Raw genomic sequence first — 27,713 nt, forward strand, 5'->3', positions numbered from 1 at the left:
ACTCTTCACTGGCACCAGTCAGCAGCCAGCAGCCATGGAGAAATACTTGAAAGCTCTTCCAGTTCTGACAGCTGTGTCAGAGCAGACAAAGGCTATGGCACACCTGGATGCGGATGACACCAAACACCACAAGGACAGCCAAGGTGCAAAGGAGGCAGAAGGTGTAAGGAAAATAACAGATGTCATCAACAGCCAGATGATCAATCCTTTTACATGTGAAGAACAGGAGCTGATCAACATTTCAACAGGCCACAAAGCCACATCTGCTGACTTGATCTGCGCTTGTGAAAAAGGACGGGAGGCACTGGCTGCAGCAAGAAGAACAGACAGTGAGAAAGTAGCCCAAATTAAACTTTCAACCTTCACAGCAAAGCCAAAGAAGTCAATGTCTATGGCATTCAAAGCCAAAAAGGTCTATGAGGAGGAGAGTGCAGTTGTGCGGAACCTGTACTTTGTTCAGGACTTAGAGGAAGAAAGGAAGGTGGAAGTGTTTGGCCATGAATGGACAAGTTGCCCAGCCTCTCTGTTTGAGCCAGATCCGTCCCTTGACCAAAGTTACGCAATGCGTAAAGGAAACAAGGCAGACTACCTGGCTGCAATCAAGACAGCTCTTGGCAGCTCATGGAGGGAAGTGGACAAACTACCGCCGTCTGACAAGCCTGTTGTAATGGTAGTAGATGCCATGGCGTTCATTCACCGTTACCAACATCTTGGGAGCAGCACCTTCCATGAACTGCAAGGAAAGTACCTAAGGCAGCTCCTTGGAATCCTCCCAGACAAGTGTGACTGCATCCACTTTGTTGGTGATCGATATGATGTCTCCCCTGCTGAAAGTCTGAAAGGTGAGGAACGAGAGAAGAGGATGAAGACCTGCCCCAGCAAAATGAAGGAGTACAAGCCATATGATACTCTCCCTATACCTGAATGGAAAGGCTTCATTCACAATCCACTGAATAAAGCTAATCTGTTGAACTACATGGGGGAAGCATGGGCAGCTCAGAACAAGTCACTTCCTGCAGGATGCACACTTATTCTTGGTGGAATCTTTTGTGATCCTGGTCGCACTGTCCTCTTGTCAGCGGATTGTCAGGTTGAGCTTCCAGAACTTTGCTGTGAGAAACATGAAGAGGCAGATACCAGGATGTTTGCTCACATTGCATACTCAGTTCAAATTCTGCACCACAAACAGGCTGTAGTGGTTGCGACTGACACAGATGTGATCATGATGTGCATGCACTACATAACACACATGGATGGGCTGCAGGAGCTGTGGGTGAAGACGATGGATATCTTCCTACCTGTTCATGCCATCACAGAAGCTCTGGCGGGGAAGTATGATGTTGCAGCTTCAGATCTTACATCCCTTCTCCTCAGCACCTACATACTTACCGGATGTGACACAGTGAGCTATCTGTACAGAAGAGGTAAAAGGCGTGCCTACGCAACTGCTATTAAACACCTGACAGACCTTCTGCCGCTGTCTAGGTTTGGTGACCCTGAGGAAAGCCTGGATGTTCAGGAAGAAGTTATAACAGCAGCACGGCGATACATTGTGTCACTCTATGACAGGAGTAACTTTGGTGGTACTCTAGATGCACTGCGAGCCCATCTCTTTGTGAGCATCAAAGGAGACATGCGTTGCCTTCCACCAACTGAAGATGCCTTCCTATTACACATTCGCCGAGCCCTGCATCAGTTGGCTGTGTGTAAGCGGGCACACATGGTTAAGCCAACCTACCCAGCTGCCACTGATTTTGGGAGACATCTTGTCAATGGAAAATTGGTGGCAACCATGATGCTGAAAGAGGCAAAACCTGCTGAACTCAAACACATCAAATACTGCCGCTGCAAGAAAAGCATGTGTGCCCGAGGATGCTCCTGTGCAAGAGCCAATGTAAAGTGTGGCATTGCATGTCTCTGCACCGGGGACCCCAACAGATGTTCAAGGATTGAACTTGCGCTTGAAGACAGGGACACGTAAGTAGGCCACGAGAAAGGGGTGTGCATCTTTTATCGCGCTGCTGTATAACCCACCCTGCCGGTCTTGTTTGCTGTCTACTCAGGTGGTGAGGGTCAAGGTCTGTCTCCAGAGCAGTATCTGCAGTGTGCCACGCTCCTGATTATCCCACCTCACAGGGACCTGCACCTAGTTAATTAAGTTATGTTATCCTATTTTGTTCCGTTAAAGTTGTAATAGTTGTCATCTGAGGCAATAAAATAATGAAAGTCATTTTTATTATATTTCTTGTGTGACACATTTCTATTGGGAGAACAGGGTTATGTTTAAATTAAAAAGATGCCTAGGACATGATGTTTAATAATGTGGACATTAACAACCCTGTTAAATATCCAGTATGTCTTTCGGAATTTTGAGAGTAGTCAAAAATTAGATTGAAGTTCTGAGCCTGTTGATTGCCAACTAGCAGTGAAATCATCACAGATCCATTGATTTTGTTTGGATTTTTATAATTTTTTCTGTGGAATGAGTATACTGTTTGGTGAAAAGAATGGCATATTGACTGATGTCATAACTTAGGGGAATAGTTGATTGCCAATGAAGTAAATATGAAAATATTGAAAAAAAGTGAGAAAACACCAGATTTTTTTGCATGAAATTGATGCAAAATCATGTAGAAATGTGTTTTAAGAGTTATTTTTTCAGTGGATGTTGTCAGCACATGAGTTCTGTGTATCTGGACTGCATTTATTGACAGCCTACCCAATCCACTGAGGATTTGAGGAAAAAAATATTTTTTCACATTTTTCTGATAAAAAATAAAGGGTGCATACACTAAAATGGCACCAATTTTTTTTCGCGATATTTCCGGCAGAGCAGACCCTCCAATTATTGGTTCTTAGGGTCAAAGTTAACAGAAAAAAACACAAATAAAAAGTATGACAGACCATGTGAGGTTCAACCCATTTTATTGAGCTTTTGAGACTTTGGCTCCCCGACTAAAAGCTGTTTTTTCTTCTTATTCATCTTACTCATTCGTCACCATTGCGTGGCTTCATTTGTCATGTGGAAACGCGAAAACGAAAAAAAAAAAATTCTGTAGGCTACATTATTTCTTTATTATTCATATATTTTTATTATTTTATGCAACTTTAAATGTGTAAATAAAATAAAATTCATGGCTCTGGACATTGTTTATTTTTGTAATGGTCTCTGAGTGTTTGCAAGGTTGATACATTTAAACTATATACTTTTGTGTAGTTTAATGTAAACAATGAGTGTTCAAATGAAACATTCCTCAAATTATTCCAGTAATATTTATTTTAACATAGTTTAAGTTATCAGTAAAATATATTAATTAAATTATCAAATTGTGATATCAAAATGTTTGAGATGACCGATCAAAGCAGGATTTATGTTCACAGAAGCGCGAGCCGCGCGCGAATCCCAACGCGACGCTTCACGAGATAAGATGCAAGTGGCAAAACTAAACAGCCAGGCGCGCTGGAAGCTGTTTCATGCAAGGGGGGCTGAGGGCTGGGTTGGAAAATATGTGACGTCATTGTGTAATGGCTGACGACAAGACATGACATTTCTCTGTATATGTTGTAGCCAATAAAGAAAACATATTTAGTTTCATATTTATGTTTAAATATTATAGGCTAATGTTATTTTTTATTTAATCAATGTTGATTATGAAAGTGAGCGTGCAGCGTGAGAAAGACATGAAACATGAGATCATGAGATACCCAAAATGTCTTTGTTGTTGTTGTTGTTGTAGAAAGACTCTTTTAAAAATATTTTCGTTTAGTATAAATTGTATCTTAATTTTGATATGTTTTATCAAACAATTGCCTGTATTTAATAGCTAAATAAGAAGCAAATATAGCAGACAATGTAAGGCGCCGGCGATCACATTGCACGTAAACTGGAGGGCGCCGAAACTCAGCTTGTGCCTCACAGATTTTATAAATATAGGATATCTATTAGCTTGAAATGTCTTCTTTTAAACGAAACTATTCAAAACGAAAAGAAATAGACGACTCTCTGATTATGTAATCAAATGTGCATTTCTCTCTGGCGTTCGAGTCCGCATAACTTCATCTTTGCAGCGACACAGAAAACCCCTGTTTATTAATAAACAATTAAATGTCTCCTTGCTATTTTTGACACATTAATAATCATTACTTTCGCCAGTTCTTTGTGGCAAGGTTTATGAGTGCGGGCGTGCGCTTGAGTGCGGCTATATTAGGGTACGTAAACGCTCATCCTGTAGCCTATTTAAGTAATTAAATCAATATAAAGAGGGGCGATGTGTCCACAGTGGCTAAAATGAACAACTACTAATCGACTAGAAGAAAACTTTAGTCGGAGGCAGCCCTTATTCCACATATTTTCGAACCAGCAGGCCATTCAGGGTTGAGCGCGCAACCCTGAGCGGAATGAGCGAGCGGAGGGATTCAGAAATGCGCTCTCCGCTCACATGCTCTGATCGGAACAAACTAAGCATGACAAATTTAAACTTTATTTCATTTTCTCCGTAGCTTGAACACTCAAACACAGCATGTCTATTTTCATTCCCCCCCCCCCCCCCCCCCCCCCCCCCCCCACGTTTTTTAGTACAATATTATGTTAGTCCACAGCCCCCACCAAGGCTATGGCTATGTGGCTATGACGAGGGGGGCTGCAGCCCCCGCAGCACCCCCCTTCCCGCGCTACTGTAAACAGCTGTTTTACGATAGAAGTTTTAAACGACCGACATAAATAATCAGTTTGCAAAGACTGTATCAATCAAAGCTCAGCTTCGGGAAGGGGATATTTACAGGTAAAGATAAAGAGACTGAGAGAAGAAGAACGAGAGAAGGAGATGGAGATGAGAGAGGAGAGCAGGTAAAGCAATACTGTGCCCAGAATGAGAATAACTTTATTGCAATGGATTCCCATTTAACACAGATATACATAGCCTAAGTTCTTTGACAATGACAGTGGAAAAATAATATGCCCCCGGGCAAGATCACTTTTGGGACCTCTGTATTTATAAAACCCTGTACGGCTTTTGCACTGAATAGAAAATTACAAGGCTGTACAGAAGAGTGCACAATTGCAGACTTATATACTGAGGTTTTAATTACATTATTTTAATATAGACAGTCGGGAACTAAAGTGGGCCGGTCTAAGGCATTAAACTCCAGGGCTGAAAATGAGTCCCACTCCGGCCCTGAAACCTTTCACTCAAAGTGCAAACCTACACACCAAATCTACAAAACCATAAGCTATTTCTCAGCCTTTGACTCAGTTTTCAATTGCATAAAACACTTTTTCAAAACACTACATACAATTCTCTACCTAAAACACAAAAATCTAGCAGGAATTTACTTGCTTTCCTTTTTCAAACACAACCAATCGAAATGCTACACTTATTCACCAGGTCACACACACACTCCTCATATGTGCAAACACTAATTGCTTTACTGATCACTAACCAATCACTGCTTTACTGTAGTATAAGCCTATAATAGGTCAAAGGTCAGATTACCTGTTTGAACAATGGATGCCAACACAGAGACCCCCCACACTCAATTGTGTTCTTTACTGTATTCTAAAGAATATACTTTTGGTTTACATATGTTTAAGGTTTTGTTGTATGCTACTGTATACAACAGTAATGTTTGGCCTAATAAATATTTTCTGTTTCTACATTCTTACATGTGTTTATGACATTTTTGAAGGAGATGTGAGGCATTTTGCATTTTGTGTGTGAAGTTTTGGGAATTGTGTGTAGAGTTTTGAAAAAATGTGACATAGTTGGTCAGTTACTAGACACCACCATGCTTACCCATTTATAGATCTTAGCCATTTAGAGCCAAATTGTTTGCCAGATTTTAATTAGCCTATCAAAAGTGATTGCCAATTTAAACTCTTTAATGACATCACGAAATAGCCTCGGCTAATTACCACCATATTAGTTCTGATACCAAATAAAGTCAACTTCATAAATAGGCCTGTATCCATTGCGAACCAATTTTATTATTAGTCTTAAAATGTCCATAAAATATAAAATCATTGTTGAGACACAACATAGTTTGACTTGTACTGCGCTGCGCTGATTTCTAAAGACTGCTGCACAGTGGCGGCGACTAGCGTCTTGAGCTCAAACAACGATAAGAGAGAGCCTACGAATGGTCCAGACCAACCTTAGAAAGTGTGACTTACAGAAGATATACTTAGCGTACGAACGTGTCGGGAATCGAGCCATAAGGTTAGGCAAGGCAAGGCAAGGCAAGTTTATTTATATAGCACATTTCATACACAATGGCAATTCAAAGTGCTTTACATAGAAGAAATTAAAATAATCAAAACAAATAAGAATAATTAAAACAGTTTAGAATAAAAAATCAAATAAAGTAGTACTGGTCCACCCCTATCTGAGATGGAAGAGATTGAGCCGGTTTACGGTGCCACTGGACCTCTAGCCCAGGGACGTACTCTGCTGGGGTGGTGCTACACCAGTAATGCCCAGTGGGGCCCCCACAGAGCACGCTTCGTGTGCGCTGTCTGCTGCCGTTACCCTTAACGATGCTCTCAGCGACTTCTTATACAGCAGTATAACTTACTCCTTCACTCGCCTCATCGGAGTGAAGACTCTCCCGCTCTCCTTCAAAATCTCTTCCAGAGATTATAAAAATAAGTAAATAAATAAATTAGAAATTAGAAAACAAACAAAGACAAAACCAGTACAGTAAAAACAGTCAGACGGACAGTGGCACAGTGCTCATTCAGTAAATGCATAGCTAAACAGATGTGTTTTGAGTCTGGATTTGAAAGTGACTACTGTAGGAGCACATCTGATCTCCTCTGGAAGCTGGTTCCAGCTGCGGCTGGCATAATAGCTAAAAGCAGACTCTCCATGCTTAGAGCGAACCCTTGGTATTTCTAGCTGATGTGATCCTAATGATCTGAGTGATCTGTTAGGTTTATATTCAGTGAGCATATCTGCAATATATTGAGGTCCTAGCCCATTGAATGATTTATATACCAGTAATAATACTTTAAAATCGATCCTAAATGTAACTGGGAGCCAGTGTAGAGACCTGAGGACTGGTGTGATATGGTCATATTTTCTGGTTCTGCTCAGAATCCTGGCAGCAGCGTTCTGTATGAGCTGCAACTGTCTTATGGTCTTTTTAGGAAGGCCAGTGAGGAGTCCATTACAATAATCCACCCTGCTGGTGATAAAAGCATGCACAAGTTTCTCTAAGTCTTGATTGGAAACAAAGCATCTAATTCTTGCAATATTTTTCAGATGATAGTATGCTGATTTAGTTATTGCTTTGACATGACTACTGAAACTAAGGTCTGACTCTAGAGACACACCAAGATTCCTGACTTGATTTTTAGTTGTTAGACCCCTAGCGTCAAGGTATGCATTCACCTTGAGAACTTCATCTTTGTTTCCAAACGCAATAACTTCAGTTTTGTCTTTGTTTAACTGAAGAAAGTTTTGGCACATCCAACTGTTGACTTCATCAATGCATTGGCACAGGGAGTCAATGGGGCTGTAGTCGTTACAGTAAGAGAGAGGTTAAGGAATAGGTTAAGAACTACTTAGCGATAAGAACGTTTTGGGGAACCGGGCCCAGATCTCTTGATATTTCTACAACGCCATTAACAGATCATAAGGCTGTCTCTATTAAATGTATGTTTCCTCCTGAAGCTAGATTTATCAAGGGCTCTTATTGGAAAATGAATAGCTCGTTACTTAATCATAATGAGGTTAAGTCAGAGCTGAAGACTTATTGGCTTTTATTGGAGCAAAGCTAAACGAGAAAATAATTTTGGTTTAAACTGGGAATTGTTAAAATATGAAATACCTCAGAAAGTTTAGTGGTAATCTGGCTAAATTAAAATGTCTCGAAGAAGTTAATATTGTTAGTGAAATCTCTTCTATTTCCAAGATCTTGCCTGAAAATCCATCCGATAAAGAAATTATTTAGTTGATTTACAAATTAAGTTGGATGATTTGTATAAATTAAGAGCAGAAGGTGCTTTTATTAGACCAAGACAAAAGTGGCTTGAACACGGAGAACAAATGTCTTCCTATTTTTTTAAGCTTGAGAAAAATAGGGCTAAACACAATTCTATTTGTCAATTAAATATTGGAGGGGTTGTCTCAGAAAGTCTTAATGAAATTTCTTAATTTTGCTATAAGTTTTACTCTAATTTGTATAAATCTAAATTTAATCTAGCCGATTTGGACACTTTCAGTAAACATCTTGGTAATGTTAAGACTATGACGTTCTCCCATCGCGATTGTTTAAAGAGGTTGTAGACACTATTGGTCCTAGTACACTCACCTAAAGGATTATTAGGAACACCATACTAATACTGTTTGACCCCCTTTTGCCTTCAGAACTGCCTTAATTCTACTTGGCATTGATTCAACAAGGTGCTGAAAGCATTCTTTAGAAATGTTGGCCCATATTGATAGGATAGCATCTTGCAGTTGATGGAGATTTGTGGGATGCACATCCAGGGCACGAAGCTCCCGTTCCACCACATCCCAAAGATGCTCTATTGGGTTGAGATCTGGTGACTGTGGGGGCCATTTTAGTACAGTGAACTCATTGTCATGTTCAAGAAACCAATTTGAAATGATTTGAGCTTTGTGACATGGTGCATTATCCTGCTGGAAGTAGCCATCAGAGGATGGGTACATGGTGGCCATAAAGGGATGGACATGGTCAGAAACAATGCTCAGGTAGGCCGTGGCATTTAAACGATGCCCAGTTGGCACTAAGGGGCCTAAAGTGTGCCAAGAAAACATCCCTCACACCATTACACCACCACCACCAGCCTGCACAGTGGTAACAAGGCATGATGGATCCATGTTCTCATTCTGTTTACGCCAAATTCTGACTCTACCATCTGAATGTCTCAACAGAAATCGAGACTCATCAGACCAGGCAACATTTTTCCAGTCTTTAACTGTCCAATTTTGGTGAGGTCTTAAGTAGGGATGTCCCGATCCGATCACGCGATCGGAAATCGGGCCCGATCACGTGGTTTCAGACTCGATCGGAATCGGACGTTCCCTCCCGATCAGGACTTGGATTTATGTAAATTAGGGGTGTAACGGTTCATGTATTCGTAATTATTGAACCGTTTCGGTACGAGGCTTCCGGTTCGGTACGCATACAAACCGAACGATTCCTAGGACCATTTTTCCTGCAGACAAAATCCGCGCTGACGCGATCACCACAACGTTGCGCAACATCAAATGACAAACGTAATGAAAGCGGAACGAAACTGCGCTTCTCATTATATTGTGCTTAACGGACCATTATCAGTTCGGACCAGCAACATCTGTGCAGCGCGAGATAAAGCGACACTGTGCTAAGAGATCCAGTGAAGAACACATTTGAATTCGCCACTGAAGTAATAACATTGCTGCGAGATCTAGTAAGAAGCATTCACATTTCTCCGTTATTAACCGTAGATCTCTATTAGATCAAACAGCGCTGACGTGGGAACCAGGAGAAACATTGTGCCGTGAATGAACATGGATTTAATGTTGCACTTCAAAACTCAAATATTATATAAATATATATTTAAATGTTATTTTTAATGTGATTACCAAAACATTATTTGTTCATCCTTCAAAGATTACCCCCATTTATAAACCTGAAAGTTTCAAGATGTAGGAAAACTCAAACTTATTTAAAAATAGTTTCTTTTAATAAATAGGAAATTTCTCTGGCATTTCTTTCTTTTTGCTGTATCGTATCGAACCAGCATCGAACTGTATCGTATTTTTTATACACTTTTAAAACATTTTTATTTTTTGTTTACATGCCTGCCGGGTATTTTAAGTTGAGGTGCTATTTGTTTTTATATTAGACTTTTTCTATATTTACTGTTGCACTAAAATCCCAAAGTGAAGATTTTATGTTATTTATTACTTGATTGTTCAAGCTACCTCACAGAAGTGCTCTGTTTGTTAACAGAGTTGTTGAATGTTAAAATAAGGTGAATTAAATAAAAAATAAGGAACATCCTGGATCTGTTTTTTCTCTCTTCTTTATTATTTTTTTTATGTATTATATAAGCATCGGATCGGGACTCGGTATCGGTAGATACTGAAAATCAAATGACTCGGACTCGAGGGCAAAAAAACCTGATCGGGACATCCCTAGTCTTAAGAGGTGTAGCCTCTTTTTCCCATTTGTAGTGGAGATGAGTGGTACCCGGTGGGGTCTTCTGCTGTTGTAGCCCATCCGCCTCAAGGTTGTGCGTGTTGTGGCTTCACAAATGCTTTGCTGCATACCTCGGTTGTAACGAGTAGTTATTTCAGTCAAAGTTGCTCTTCTATCAGCTTGAATCAGTCGGCCCATTCTCCTCTGACCTCTAGCATCAACAAGGCATTTCGCCCACAGGACTGCCGCATACTGGATGTTTTTCCCTTTTCACACCATTCTTTGTAAACCCTAGAAATGGTTGTGCGTGAAAATCCCAGTAACTGAGCAGATTGTGAAATACTCAGACCGGCCCGTCTGGCACCAACAACCATGCCACGCTCAAAATTGCTTAAATCACCTTTCTTTCCCATTCTGACATTCAGTTTGGAGTTCAGGAGATTGTCTTGACCAGGACCACACCCCTAAATGCATTGAAGCAACTGCCATGTGATTGGTTGATTAGATAATTGCATTAATGAGAAATTGAACAGGTGTTCCTAATAATCCTTTAGGTGAGTGTATATTATTGATTATCAATAGTAGTTTATTTTATGGAACTGTACCATCAGGGTTAAAGCATGCTGTTATTGAGCCAGTCTTAAAAAAAATAATTTGGATTCACAGGATTTTAAACATTTCAGACCTATCTCGAAATTGCCTTTTATGAATAAGATCTTAGAGAAAGTTGTCCATAATTGATTGTAAATAACATAACATTAATTATCATTTGTATGCTGATGATTTACAACTGTACTTTCCTTTAGAGTGTGATGGTTGTACATCTTTTACTAATTTTTATAAGTGCTTGACTGAGGTAAAGGGATGGCTAGCAAATCATTTTTTACAATTAAATGAGGATAAGACTGAGTTTATTATGTTTGGGAACAAGGAGCTTGGAAATGGTCTGGCTGGAAATTATGGACTAGTGTCCAAAAATATGCATAATTATGTGAAGAAGTTTTTTTCCGATTCTGAAATACGCTTTGATCGTCAAGTTAACAGCGTTAACAAAATAAACACTGAAATGACTTGAAAATTAGTGTGCTGTGTTCAGTTGAGTGTACTTAGTACAGTAGAGGTGGTTTAATCACCAAGAATCGACATCACATTTGACGGGAGAGCAAAAACACAAAAATAGATATCCCAGATACAATCTAGTGGCAGCAAAATAGTGGTTTCCAGGACACCATCATGGAAAGTTCAGTGTGATGTGTTCAGTTGAGTGTGCTTAGTACAGTAGAGGTGGTTTAATCAACAAGAAGAAAAAAAAAACTTCAGTCACCATCCACATTCTTCAGTCACTATCCACAATCTCTGGTCTCATCATGAACGAGGGTTAGGCCCTCAAACTCAGGGGCCCGACTCAAGGGCACTAGACGACGGAACTCTCCGAGCTTCGGGCTCCTACGACCTTCAGTCTCCTTACGGACGCGCGATCCGTTTATTTTAACCTTTTTGACCCCTGTCAGTTTATGACATTTTTGAATGGGGCCTCATTCGTTTTAAATAAAGAAAACGTGCATTTAACCACCTCTAGTGTATTAGCACACTCAACTGGACACGATCCACTAATTTTCGAGTAATTTCAGTGCTTAAAAAGAAGAAAGAAAAAAGCCCTGGAAGCTAAAAACGATTAAATGAATACGTTTCTGTTCCTTTGTAATTTCCATTGAAAATCAGACACCAAATATCAAAACTAGATACTGTAATCTTTCAAATGATATATAGATTGTCAATTTTACTTTAGGTTTTGACTAAGATATAATCGTTTTAAATATAAAATGCCAACATTTTTGCTGTGACCTTCCGGGACCTTATTCAGTGTAAAATACAAAGCGTGTTTTTCACCCTTTTTCGACCCCTAAACGAGGTCGTAGGTCCACCAATTAGCATAAAAAAGGACAAGACAAATGCAACGTTTCAAACATTTATTAAAAATAAAAAATAAAAATAACGGGTCCTCCGGGCCCCCTTTGGCCGGGAGGAGGTGGCGGGGCGCTTCGGGGTCCCCGGGGGGGGGCTTCATCACCCACCACGGCTGCCTCAAACAGGCAGCGTTGTTCTGCCGCCTGTTTGGCGTCCAAATTGAGGGCGTAGAAGCGGTCAGCCGCGGAGGTGTCGTGGCACATAAACTGTGCCACCATGTGCCGGTGCCCAGGGCTGTGAGTGTTCTTGGCCTGTACAGAGAGAGGAAAGCATAGTTGGAAACAAACACACGCACGTCAGAAATTCACAAGTCAGAAACTCACAGAAACACCACGAGGGTGGCGATGGAGGTCCGGAGGTCGGTGAAGGTGGGAGTTCCTGGCAGGCCCATCCCAGCCCATGCCTCCTGAAAGAACTGATTCAGGTTCTTGCATGAGCTGGGCTTTGAAGTGAAAAAAAAAATAGTGGGCGTCACCATCGCCCATCAAGCCTACCCTCATGGCCAGGAACTCGCTCATCCACCCATACTCCTCCTCGCTCAAGGCCAGCTGAGCGGCCCCGAAGGCCTGGTTGGTCTTGTGGAAAGAAATCTGCGGAAACAGCGAAAAATTAGAGAACTTTGCAGAGAGAGAGACAAAACCACTCACATTGATGACGTAGCAACCGTCCATGGCGGTCTTCTGCGCTGCCTCCACCTCCCCAATCGTCATGTTTAACCCAACACCAGACACTGAATTTCCTTATGCAAATTAAGCACTGAAATGCTTAATTTGGGGCTGGGGCCCCAGGGCCCCAAAATCGCTCACTCAGTTGCGTCGGGGCCCCCCGATCAACATACCGAAAGGGCCCGAGCCAAGGGCCTGAAAAAGTATAATTTTTCATCCATCTCTCTGTCTGCCATTGAAGTCAATGGAAAAAGGCCCGTTCTCAGGCAAACACTCGTCCAGACTCGAAACGCTTAGAAAGCGGCTGCTTTAAAATTATAGGCAGTGGGCCAAGTCCGTCTATCTCGTTTAGTTTTTGATTTGATAGTTACCCAGCAGCTGTGTGGCTAATTTTTTTTATTTGTCTGTATGAATAATTCGCAAAAAGATTACCGATTGTTTCCAACGCCAATTGTTGCTCATTAAAGTATAAAAATAGATTTAATTTCTGTAGCGGATTACAAACGTTGGCCGGAGTGAGATCCAATCAACGCTTGTGTTGTTACCTTGTTGAATTGATTTGGCCAATCACGTTATTCGTTGAACCGGCGTCGCGTGACTAGGGTTGGGAACCGAGAACCTAGTGTTTTTTCAAAAATACCGGAACCGTGCGAAATTCCTGAGTTTCGGTTCCGAAAACGGTTCTGATGCGATGTGTGGACGAAGTGCTGGGAGCTTATTCTTTAATAGCGACGTCTCACCACATGAATATTAAAATTGTAATGAATGCACTGTCCCTCGCGCTATTCGTATAACAAGTTACATTTTTTTTGCGTCAGATATCAACACAGAGAGAGAATAAAGACAGTGGAGCTGCACCATTAATCTTTAAACGATCTCGATTCAAACACCCACGCGATCTTATTCCTAACTGACAAAAACTTCACACCGGGACATTCAAATCTGTTTGCGCTGTCGCTGACCCAGAGAGAGCAGTTCTACATGAAACAGCTAGCTTTACTTTTCAGTCTTTTCAACAACACCGTATCGATATTTCTGTGTTAAAAATATTCAAATGATCACAGAAGTACTGAGGTAAAAGTTTATAGTTCGAGAATAAACACTGATGTCTACTGTAGCAACCAAAACAGTTAATCACCTTTTGAAAGTCGCTTCAAATAACGAAAATTCGCTTCAGAATTTACAAAATGTATATAATGAGCGATTACATTATGAATGCCTTTTTTCAAAACGTGTTTTTGTCTTATCCTGAATCGCTACGGTAAGGCTGTAATAAGCGTTTAGACTCGGACTACTTTACACTGGTCGGTTCGGCACTGCTGCGGAGTAGCCCAGTGCCTGCGTGACTCACCCGCGTCATAGACATAAACATAGAGAAGTAGCTCCGGCTACAATGTTCTTCCGCAAGACGCATGCATTTCTGTTCATTAACTGCTAGAGCACTTTAATCCAGTAAGGAAACAAGTGAAGTTTTTATGAATCAATCATTCAAACCAATTTAAAAAATATTATGTTTCACCTGTCTGGATCTTACATGTGTGTTCAAGCATATTCTACCCCTTCTGAGAGGGTATTCCACTGCTGGAGATACAATAAGATATAGGAGAGGTCCCAAATTATCCTTGAGAATGCAACATTTTTTATTTTCCTTCAGAAAAAATTATTGCTAAATAATATGTTGCATTTGTTGACATTGTCAGTCTGTTAAACTCATTTGACAAGTATCAGAAATAAAACACAAAAAGGATTGTGTATTTTCCCCGTACTACTATTTGTATTAGTTGTTTTAATAATTTTTATTGAATGGGAACCGGAACCGGAATCGTTTGGCGGAACCGGAATCGGAACCGAAAAATTTCTTACGATTCCCAACCCTACGCGTGACTCGCGTCAGTCTGAAGCCAAATCCATGAGTCTACAACAACCCAACCTGGAGAGACCGGTGTGTCTCGGCAAGATAACGTCAAGGTAAGATTTGTTTTACAATGATTATACACCCCTATATCTTAATGCTTTTCATATAAGCTGTATTTAAGACTGCAAGCTATACTTCGTCGTGAATATATGCGTTGCCGTTGATGAGAACAGTAGCCACGAAAGAATGTTGGTAGTGGAGCAGTAAAGCTAGGTCTAACGGTATGTTGCTTAGGCTAGGGTGACCATATTTTGATTACCAAAAAACAGGACACTCGGCCCGGCAAACAGATACTCAAATGATACTCGAAGTTTACTCAAAGATGCCTTATTAATTTCAATACATTTAAAGTAGGCTATGCCTCCTCTGTATGGATAGAAATTGTTACAAGACACAAATTCAGATAGGCTTCTCAGAGGTTACTCAACATGTTTTATTATGACAGGTTTCAAAAATAATGAATGAAATATTGTTAGAAATAATTTCTCTTCTGTATTAGAAAAATAAATGTATAAATAATGAATAACTAAAAGAAATACCTCCAAATTGAACAAAAATAGCTCTCACAAACTTACAAAAACAAACTAACAAAATATATTTATATCTTTGGTTTTCTTCCTCTTTATCCTGTTTTTCTTCCTCATCCTCCTTGTTTGCCCATCTATATTTTGCTGTAGAGCTGATCTTTCCCAGCAGTTTTTTGAAAACCAGGTCATTTTCATCATTTTATAAAAAACAGCCAGGACAGGACGTGAAAACAGGACATGTCCTGGGAAAACAGGACTGTTGGTCACCCTAGCTTAGGCTAATCCAAAATAATCATTCGGTACATACACAATGAACTAAGCAAAGAGTATTCAAATACGGGATAATTACTGGAAAATATTTAAACGGGAAGACAGCAGGAAATAATTTGACAGGTATGTCCAGGTTGGTTTGGTTACAGCAAGCTACCTGGGCTACTAGTAAGCTAGACTAATTATCAGCTAAAAAGAGTGCAAAGCAAAAATAAAAAATATTTTAGTTAAAGATGGCTGTTTTTGAGCTATTTAACACAATTATTTGTGGTCAGAACTGCAGTAGTCTTGTCAAGCTCGTTTAAGATGGTTAGCATCTTAATACAAATGTCAGGATGATAAATGTGATTTAAAATGTTTTGTTTATTTATCTGAATATAATTCAGTTGTTTATCTAACACACAGACACGGACAGGACAACATCATATCTCTCCACACCCAAATGACTACAGAAGTGTTCGTTGACAATCATCACATCAACATCACCACGATGGAGCAGGTCAAGGTCACGGAGTTGCTAGTATCCACATCACAGATGACGGTGATGACCCATCTTGATCTATCAACACCACCAACAGAACCTGGCCAAGAAAGTACAAAAACCTCTGCACTTCCTCCCACAGTTGAGGAAGGCTCATCTCCCAAAAATGCATCCTCTTAAAGGAGAACTCCGGCGCAAAATGAACCTTTGGTCTAGTGTTATACGCTAAACAGTTTTTAGAGATAAAACTCTTTACATTCGATTATCATGAAAACAAATCTCAGAGAACGGTTGACTAGGTACCAATGTTTTATTAGACCAAAGGTTATAGCCATATCACCTTTAGGGCTGCAACAACTAATCGATAAAATCGATAATAATCGATTATGAAAATCGTTGTCAACGAATGTCATTATCGATTAGTTGGTGTGCTTACGTCACGGGGAGCGTTTACTGGTGATTGGTTGAAACAGGCCAATCAGGATGCTCTCTGTCTTACACGCGCTTCATGAGGCACACACGCACACACACGCAAGGTCTCTCTCCCTCGTTGCTCTGCCGCGCGCTCGCGCTACACGGTTTGGAGCACAGTCTCTTCTGTCTCGCATGCGCGCTCTTGCTTGCGCGCTCAAATCCCGGGAGTTTGAACTAATTTGCGGGCATCAGGGAGCTGCTATCAATATGCGGGTGACTCCCAGAACTTCCGGGAGACTTGGGATGTCTGTATTTTACGTCTCGAGCATCAGGTTGCGCAATCAGTTCGCTCGCAACATAAGTGATGGATTAAAATAGTGCTACCGCAGAAATATTAAATTAAAACGGTCTTTACAAAGCGAAGCACTAAATATAAAGGCAGTTAATAACAGCAGCAGTAAATTATTGTTTTTTAGTCACTGTACTCAGTGGTTTTCAGCGAATGTTTGTGCACTAATGCATCATTTTTCCTGTCTTTTTAATCAAGCCTGTTAGCTTGCTGCGTACCTCCACTCCGTTCTCTTTATATAGCATTTGTCTACTATTAAGTTTTAATTGTTTTTCAAACGCGATCTACTGCGGCTCAATGTTCACACGCTTGTTTTCAGTCTTTCTATATTTATTTTTACAAATTATCCTTATAATTCAATTAATTTTAAATAAAAATTAAATGAATTATATATTTTAGATGTTTTTAGTTTATATCTTCACATCTGAACAACATGTCTGTAAATTTGTTTGAACAAAAATTGTGTTAAAACAATATGTTGGATATAAATGTTTTTTTTTTTTTACATTAATCATGGTTGTCAACTTGCCATCAGCAATTATCATTAAAAACAATGCAAATATTGATATTTGTAAAACTCAATGTGTGGCTTTTGCACTTTTTAAAGTACACTTTTACACATAAATATCCTAATTTAGGGTTTTAGGTAACACTTTATTTTACGGTGTCCTTGTTACATATGTTACATGTACTTACTGTAGTAATAACAGTAAATTATGCATAATTACATGCAACTAACCCTCAACCTAATCCTACCCTATTCCTATAGTAAGTACATGTAGTTACTTAATATTACTCTGTACTTAAATATATAATTACACTGTAACAAGGACACCTTAAAATAAAGTGTAACCGGGTTTTATTTAGTCATAATAAACAAAAAATCTAATTGAATTTTTTTATCCGATTAATCGGAAAAATAGTCGTCCGATTAATCGATTATCAAAATAATCGTTAGTTGCAGCCCTAATCACCTTATCATTTTACTGACATTTTATGTCAGAGCTTTATATTTTTCAAGCAATGTTATTTCCACTTAGTTCTTGTTATCGATCTTACCTTGGGACAGGAATAGTTGATCCCCAACCTAATATTTTACATGATCGGTGACAATCCAGTATGTATCCAGAAGAATTCAGCTTTTTTCACTTCATCAGGTTTGCTTTCACTTCCTGTAAGCAATACATTTCCAGTGTTTAGTAAAACATCACCAGTCATCAGTGATCTGTGTTTAAAAAGCCAACTTACTTTCAAAGTGAACTTCATCAAAGTCTGCTAATTTTATCAGGGTTTTTGTGTTGATCAGTATCGATTCCAGGTTTACTGGGTAAAAAAACTCATGATTCATTGGACTGGTCTGAAGTTCTACGAAAGGAAGATCCGGATCTTGCTCTGGGTGAGTTTGATAATGTATTACTTCCCATTGTAAATAAATTTGCACCAATTAGGAAGTTCAATGTGCGGATTTTGTGTCTCCTTGGTTAGATCAGGAATTAAAAACATATATGATTGAGAGGGATAGAGCTAAGGCAGATGCTGTAAAATCAGGTAGTGAAAGGGAATGGGGTAAATATCGTAAATTAAGAAACTTTGTTACAATGTTGAATAAAGTCAAAAAGAAAAAGTATTATTATAATAGAATTAGTAGCAATAATATTGACAGTAAGACAATTTGGAAGGTTCTTAATCAGCTTATGGGTAAAAGTGGTAGGTCGATACCTTCTTTTTTAGAGGCAGAGGGCAAATTTATTACTAAACCAAGTGAAATTGCTAATTATCTGAGTGGTTATTTTAGTGATAAAATTCAGAAATTAAATAATGGCATGAAGACAAATGATAACTATGTAGAGCACTCATCTAAACTTATTACTAAAAAGCTGATGATGAATAAATCTAGAAGTTTTCATTTTGAAAAAGTCACAATGTCTACAGTAGAAAATTGAATAAGATCAAGCAAGGATAAACCAGCAGGTATTGATAATTTGGAGATAAGATTGCTTAAACCTGTAGCAGATGTCTTGGCCCTACCTATCTCTCATATTATTAATTTAAGTTTGGAGAAATCAGTCTGCCCAGCTCAGTGGAAAATTGCAAAAATTATCCCACTGCCTAAAAATCACAAAGAGATTTTTTCAGGGAAGAATAGAACCGTATTTTCCACACTATAAGGCACACTTAAAAGCCTTTTATTTTCTCAAAAAACGACAGTGCGCCTTATAATGCGGAGTGCCTTATATATGGATGGTGAACACACGTTCACCAAGACGGGGAGACAGCGCCGGCGACTTACGCCACTATCTGCCAATGGATCGTGGATGCCTGGGCTGATATATCAGTCTCAACTGTGATCCGAGCTTTCACGAAGGCAGGAATAATCTCTTTATTCAGCCAGCTCACATACCCGTATTTACTTCCTGTTTTTGGTTTAAGTCCACAGTAGTCGATTGTCGAGTTCGCGCGAGCGATCAAACCTCCTCCGTGTGTTCAACATCTGATTCGGATGAACTATCCATTTGAGTTGATATTCTCAGAACACCACACAGCACCGTCATCGGCTGACAGTCTGAGTCTCCACTGTTGCTTAGTTACCAATGATCGTGCGCGCGCACTCGACAATCGCCTACTGTGGACTTCGACCGAAAACAGGAAGAAAATACGGGTATGTGAGCTGGCTGAATAAACATCATTTTTATTCATACCTTTCACATTTACTGCAGTCAGATTCACCGTGTTCACTCACATGGCTCTGCACTTGTAATGACACATTAAGGTTGTTAAGAGGCTAAAAGCAGGTTTAAAAATTGCCCCGTTTAAGTCAACAGGGTGCAAATTTTAAAAAGAGGATAACACGGTGTAGGCAACACCGGTTTTTGTCGTTGTTATCTGTACTGACAGCACTCCAAATTTACAAAAAATGAGCTCAATGTTAAAATTGACCGGAGTTCTCCTTTAACGTTTGAACAACGTTACCATGGGAGTGAACGGAGTTGTCAGAACGCTTAATAAAGTTTGACTTTATCTGACTTTTGTTGACATTCCCTTTAGAAACTCTAGTGGATGCATAACGCAAACCCAGTCAAACGTTTGACTGCAGTATCTTATGCACCTATATATGAAAAATCGATTTTTTTGCCCAGCCCTAATACATAGGCTATTAATCCTGATTCCTTTAACTTAAAGCTATCTTTTGTTGTTTTGACAACAAAATTAAATGACAGACATATACGGCTGCCGTCACTTTAAGAGCTAGTGCACGAATCCTGTGTTCATTATACTGGCATGCGTTTTATGCTTAGGCCTATTAAAGACAAAACCGACTATGTTTAGAGTATAGCCTACTCACAAATTGACAATTTGGCATGTTAAAGCAATATAATCCGCGAAAAATAGTTACTGGCCAGCTGTTTTTGAGGCGGATTTTCTATGAATGTGCGCATAGAAAATAATCTCTTAGAGAGCGCGCGAGCACTGATTAGTTTAAAATCGCTTGAATGTTTAAACTGGTAAGACTTAAAAAGACTTCAGTCACGATGCACTGCTGGCCCGATTGTGCAAGTGAATATTCCGTCATGTCCCGACCTTACAGTCTATGGTCCCGACTCCAAAACGCGAGTGTGTATTATCGCCGCAGCGCTTGATGCCTTGCACAAAACATTATGAGAGAAGAGATAGAAGACGCGCGGCACCGCTGAACACTCACGCTGTTTGTGAAATAGCTTCTGGAAGATAGTTGTTAAAGAATGATTTGATTTGATTATCTGTGTGGATTACGATTGCGGGAATTTCCCGCATTATAAATGGGAGACCTGCGGGAATGATTAGAATTATGCGCAATACCCGCAATCCCGCGCCGAAATTCGAGCCCTCCTGACAGCCCTCCAAATTTACAAAAAATGAGCTCAATGTTAAAATTGACCGGAGTTCTCCTTTAACGTTTGAACAACGTTAACAGGGGAGTGAACGGAGTTGTCAGAACGCTTAATAAAGTTTGACTTTATCTGACTTTTGTTGACATTCCCTTTAGCACATCTAGTGGATGCATAACGCAAACCCAGTCAAACGTTTGACTGCAGTATCTTATGCGCCTTATAATCCGGTGCGCCCTATATATGAAAAATGTTCTAAAATAGGTCATTCATTGAAGGTGGGCCTTATAATCCGGTGCGCCTTATAGAGCGGAAAATACGGCAAGTGACAGATTTTGACCCTGTAAGTATACATAAGTATACATGGGTTCTTAGTTCATGAGTTTGATTTAAATTGTAACCAACTTAAATTAAGGAATATTTTTTAGTTCATCTTCTACTAAATGTCTTTGTTTATGATTGTATGTTATATGAACGCATGCTTATTTTTATTTTTTTATTTTTTTTGTAGAAATTGATATGTAATAGTGATTTTGACCACAGGAAGAACAGCACTCATATGTATATGAGATAGCTGATTGTTGGATCAATAAACAATTCAATTCAATTCAATTAATTACTATTCATGAACCCGGCAGCTCATCAAGCCTTAGTGCGGTTTATATTGTTATTAGTAGCAGAATTTAAAAAAATGATATGTTGGCTTTAATTAACTTTTTAATGTCAACAGGTTCCAGAAATTAATTATTTTATGTCAACAGGATGCACATAACTGGGTTACGTTAAACAAACATAATTTGGTCATGTAACTTCCACTCAAATAAATGATATGTTGGCTTTAATTAACTTTTTTATGACAACAGGTTCTAATATGTTTGCTTTAATTAACTTTTTTATGTCAACAGGATGCACATAACTGGGTTACAACACTGAAGAAGTGAAGCAGATGATTAAGTGAATAATTGAGTGATGATTGAGCATTATTAATGAACACCTGATGTTAACAAGCAGAATCACTGAATGAGAAAACAGGAATTTGAAATGAGAAAACAGGTCACCATTATGGAGATGAGTGTGTGTTTTAGTTGGGCTCTTGACACTCACTTCATTAACTTTATATTTTGTCTGGCTGCTGTACATGAGTTATAACAGCCAGGTGATCAATTAGAAAAGGTGATCTGATGGTGTTGGTTGTGTTTTAAAGGAGTCATAATGTGCAATTTTCACTTTTCCATGAGAATCAATGTATGTTATGATTGACTAACGATTATACATTGGCCGGGATGCCGATATTCAAAAGTGAAGCGTTTGTTTACCCCAGGGTTCTTAAACTAGCCAACGTGCACGCGCACTCAAATACGAGATTTCAATTTCTCCCCCGACATGACGTCAAGACGGGGCCGGAGGATATACCATATATGGACACCGCAGAGGAGGCCCGCCCTGCCCCTCTCCCCATCATATTCAGTCAAGAAAGATGCAGAAACGTAGTGCACACGTGAGTTGCTCTGTGGTTGACTGTCATAATCCACATTCTAATCTTTTTTCTTTACCCAAAACTGACCAAACTACAAGGGACAAGTGGATGAAATTTATTTTTAATGACGCTGTTCCAACAACCATCTCAACTTGCTCAACGTTATGTGTCTGCGCTAAACATTTCACAAAAGAATCTTTTACAAATTTGGGGCAATATCAGGCGAAGTTGGCATCGAAGCTACGTTTGGAAAAAGGTGCCATTCCAACAATCAGGGACTTGCCTGAATTTGAAACGGTAAGACTGTGTTTTTATTACTATATTTTGTGTAAATAGCAGCTAATGCGTTAGTGTATGTGATGTAAACACGGGGAATGGACTCTACGAATGCTAGCCACATCTTTCCACTTTAAACAGACTAGAAAATGATACAGCTATTATTTAATATAATCGTATACAATATAACAATGACAACATATCATTGTATTGATTTTTTTATATAATAGATAAGGATAGATACATTTAAAAAACAGTCAAGAATTAATAAACATAAAGAAAAACATAACGTTACATGTCTGCAGATGAAAATTATTAAATATCTAAAAAACCACAACGTCAAAAAAGGCAAAAACAACACATTATAGCAAACGTTAATCTCTATGACCACTGTAAGCTGAAAATAAAGTAGACTACATCTCCGTTAATGTAATCTACATTAAATTAAAGCTAAACTTATGTGGGAGAAAATAGCAAAAAACGTTTTAGCTCGTTACTGATGTTAATGTATGTCTCAGTCAAAAAAATTGTCTTTACCATTCAGAGACATGTTGATGTAGACGTCCTTCCATTGACTGTTGTTCCTCTTCCGTTTCCAGCTCTGGTTCAGAGTCTGGCTCAAACATATATGGTTGAATCCCGTAGGTCGCGGCCGGGTCGGGTTCATTAACAACTTGCGCCATGATCTCTTTTTGGAATGATATGCTGAAGTTACCTGCGGTGTCAAGCCCCCTCCTTCCTGCCACCAATCAACGCGCCCCTCATTTGCATTATTAAAATGACCGTCCACGACAGCCAAAACCTCGCATCAGATCTCGCGAGACAATAATGCATTCAGAAATAAGGGTCAAACGAGCTCTGTGTTTATTTTTTTCCAATTTTTCTTTTTTAGAAGGGCATGAAATGACTATAATAGAGCGTGGGTATCAAAGTTAATACTACATTATGACTCCTTTAACATAATCATTATGTCACTATCATTTGACCTGAATCACTGAACTCATATAGAACCCAATTTCTGAGTTAAGTTTACCTTATGGATTATAGCAGCACTGCCATTGTAGAGCATACCATTTTGAGCCTTATCAATGAAATCCAAATGATCAAATCTATCCAAGTGCTTCTTAAGTTCTTCCTGTCTGCTGAATAGGCGTCTTTGACATCAATAGGATATTGGGCTCTATCTTGCACCCGGCGCAAATGACTTTGTACACTGACGCATGTATCATTCCTATTTTGCACCAGCGCAAAGCGGACTTTTCCCTCCACAGACACACGTCGGTTAACTAAGAAATACACTTGCGCTCCCCGGGGCAGTTCAGCGCAAAGAGGAGGCGTGTTCCGGTGCAAACTTTCCCTCATGCTATTTTGCTGTTCTATAAAACAATTGCGCCACTGACCAGAAAAAACCTAGTCTAAAGTCAGTGGCGCGTTGCGCGTTGTTCATAATGCTATTTTAAGCGCGCATGCTTGGCCATAATGTAAGCGGGTACACAACGCGCATACACTTTGATTCTCTCATCAACACAGATGCAGCAGTTTTTATTTTTGCAAATCATACATTATAACAAGGAAAAATATTAACACATGAGGGAAATCATTGTGGTGTCCATGAAGATGTAAAAAATGTAGTTTTTTTCCTCCCACGCCTGTTTAACCGACGCTGATTTGGGTGGGTTTCTCCCATCCCCATAAAACGTCACTTCTCTGTCTTTCACGGTCCTGACAAGAACGTCGGTCTCCTCGGCTGTGAACCGCTCCTGGCGCGCGCCTGGTAAATCCGCCGTTATAATAGCAATCTGCCATGCAACATGCGCACCTGCTCTTAAAGGGAATGTGAGATGACGCTCTGATTGGTTTATTTCACGTTACGCCCAAACCACACCTATGAATAATGAAGCTACTTCAGACCAACCCCTTTTAGATAGGGATGGGACGGTATGAAAATTTAATATCACGATTATAGTGACCAAAGTTATCACGATTATCAATATTATCACGGTTTTGTTAAAATGAGATGGAAATGTTCAAAAAGAACTGATGCTCACCCTGAAAACATTTGAAAATCAACAAACAAAAAAATACAATTAGCAGGCTAGCAGCTATATGCACTTTTTTAAGCATCAACATTATATTAACATTAACATGGAGCCCTGAGAGTGAGAGGTATAAGTTTTCCTAGTGCAGGTTTTAATGAACCCGTCATTAAACCCTATCATTAATAATGATAATAACACTTATGGATGTGTGTATGACTGAATATTATTATTATTATTAATAAATAATAAATCGCTTTCTCTCTCTCACACACACTCACACGCACGCACGCACACACTTTAAATGAACAAAATATATTGGTTGGGTCAGGGTGACTAAACTACTGGAATACTTATAATGACTGTTGTAAATAGCAACGCACTACACAGCGCACATCCATGTCTCGGATCACCGTGGACGCAATCTCTGGTTTCATTCAAATGTGTATGTCTTGCGTCTCAGTTTTGATTGTATTGAAAATTAAATCAGAGTAATTTAGTATTAATACTACTACAATATTGTTGTAGTGATCACATTTACTTTACGATTGATTTGGACACTGTAACTTGTATAATGGATTTATAAACCGGCAAGATTTAAAAACATTAAGTTAATCACAATTCAATATTTCATGTCCCTGAAATTATTTCTGTGGTTAAAAATAAAACTGTAATAAGTTTACTATGAATGAATACAATACATTATCCCTTAAATGTCACCCTTAATAGTTTGAATATGTTCGATCGTCTTGGCTCAAATCCACTTGCTGTAAAACTTTTCTCTTCGCGGAAGCTTTGCAATAATTACAAGTGAGATCATTAAATAATTCATCTCCAATAATTTTTTTGTCTAATTATTTGCCCAAGTTAGTTGTGCTATTAAGGTACAAATTAACTCAGTGGGTGGTTGTCACGTAACGTTAGATGACTTAGCAGATTTGACGTGTTTCCCCCTTTTGCAGCGACTTTCCTCTTGCAAGATTTGCAGACAGGGTGCCCATCCTCGATTAAATTGCCCTCGGGACTCTTGTAATAGCCAAAATACGACCATACCTCCGATTTTGTCCTCTTGGATGGCTGAAAAATCTCCCGTGCGCTGTCACTGCCTTCCGCCATGTCTTCTCGCGCAAAAAAACAACATTGCATCTGCGCGCCTGCTCGCGTCGCGCCTGCGTCAGACTGATTCTGGCTGGACAGGATTTACCGCGAGTTTTCAAAATCACGATAATCAAACACGGTTTTTATGATAATTAAATTTTAAACGATAATACTAACCGCCAGGACATTTTATCGTGGTTTATCGTGAAACCGGTAATCGTCCCATCCCTACTTTTAGATTTGCGCCAGGCGCAAGAGGCATTTATCCCGCCGGGAAAATAGCAACAGCGCCGGGATCCGCCCACAAAGTTACTTGTGCTTTGCCACTTGCGTTTCAGATCGTTAAAATAGGGCTCATTGTGTTTCCATCGATGAACTGATATATCGCTATTGCACTTTGCCCTAGAATTGTATACAAACACATACCTGAGTGTCGAATTTAGCAGCACTGTAGAGAAAGGACAGATGTCATGCATGCCATCTGTGTCACACGTTGAGTTTTCAAGACAGGCGAAGGCACCGCAGCCCACCTGGAGTGCACTGTTCAGGCAGCGTGCCACATCCGCTGCAAAAAGAAAACCACTGTTACATTACAAGAACCTAAAAGCATTCTTGACCACATTTATTGTTGGAATGTCAGTGAATCAAATCATAAATGACTGCAAAAATATTTGGCAAGTCCAAACCAGAAATAATTGGAAATATACATGTACTCCCAGGGCTCCAGACTAACTTTTTTTACTAGGAGCGCTGTTGCCCGTGACTGAAAATTTTAGGAGCACAAGCAGAAAATTTAGGGGCACACCTTAAATCAGCTTGCAATGCAATTATTCAAATTCCCCCCAAAATAACTGTAATACTGACAAATTCTTTAATAATAAAGAGACTTAACGTACAGATATTACAATATGCAGTTTTATTTTAAGTTCACAGGGCTCCAGACTCAAATTTGAGGGCAGCATCACCTCTAATGAGAACTCACACTGAGTTCTACAAAAAGAAGAAAAAAAAATTCTGGTAGCACTGGGCTGACAATAAATCACTAAGCTTAATTTAGGGTGTAGATGAAATTAACTTTTGTTATTATTATCATTCATAATGTCTTAATATTAATAAAAAAACAAAAGGAGTGAAAAAATTTATATTAAGGAGTGAACATAGCCAATAAACATCCTACTGTTTACAATGGTATTTAAAAAAAAAAAAGTGTTAAGAGTTATCCAACATCTTAATTTTTTTAGTTTTAGGACAATTTTTGAAGGATGAACAAAAAATGTGTTGGTCATCACATAAAAAAATAAATTTAAAAAAGCATTTATATATGATATTATAGTTGTGAAGTGCTAGAAAAGATGTGTAGGCTGCATTTGACTATTTCTGTCACATTATCATATTTATGGTTAGAGTTACTTACTACATTAGCCTAAATCCATGGTGAATGTTGCTGATTTGTGGACTGAAAGCCTTCTATAAGTTTTTCTCCTGGTTTCCACGTCAGCACTGTTTGATCTGCGCCGAATCGGAATGTTTCTCACTGGATCTCGTAGCGATGATGTTATTAATTCTGAGGCGAATTCAATGGATTTCTTCACTGGATCTCCTAACAGTGTGCGTGATCGAGATCGACCCGCGACTGGCAAGTTCGGGTCTTTATTTTACTGTCAATGGTTCGGGGCGCTGCTTCATAGATAGGGTTGGGTACCGAAACTCGGTGCCAATAGGGAACCGGTTCCGACGTAAACGGTAGTAACCAGACCGAATAAGAACGACAATTTCGGTGCCTGATTTCGGTGCCTGACTTAATTAGGCACACGCACAGTCTCTTCTGTCTCGCATGCGCGGTCTTGCTCGCAAGGTTTGGCTGCATTTCACGTGTAAAATTACGCGTCAGAACGCCCTCTGGGTGTGCCGATAGTCTGAATCCAAATAGAATCAAGTCAATTCATTGGCTGATGGCGCGGGCGCCGCCTCGACGCACTTACGTCGTCATATTATGTTGGCGCGCGCGCGCCATCTGCTCCTCAGATTTCTCTGCCGAAAAAGGAAGCTGGTCGGCAGCGCAAGGAGCTTGGCAGCGTCTCGTTCCCTATTGAGAGAACATAGGTTACACCAGTAACCAGAGATGTTCTCTTTCATAGGTTCACTCAACGCTGCGTAGCTAAGAAGCAGTGGATTTGTATTTGTAGGCTGCTGTATCATGTGCCGTTTGAACTGACGCGCTA

This window comes from Rhinichthys klamathensis, unplaced genomic scaffold, assembly GCF_029890125.1.
Source record: "Rhinichthys klamathensis goyatoka isolate OS25496 unplaced genomic scaffold, OSU_Roscu_1.1 h1tg000040l_1, whole genome shotgun sequence".
Classification (NCBI taxonomy): Eukaryota; Metazoa; Chordata; class Actinopteri; order Cypriniformes; family Leuciscidae; genus Rhinichthys; species Rhinichthys klamathensis.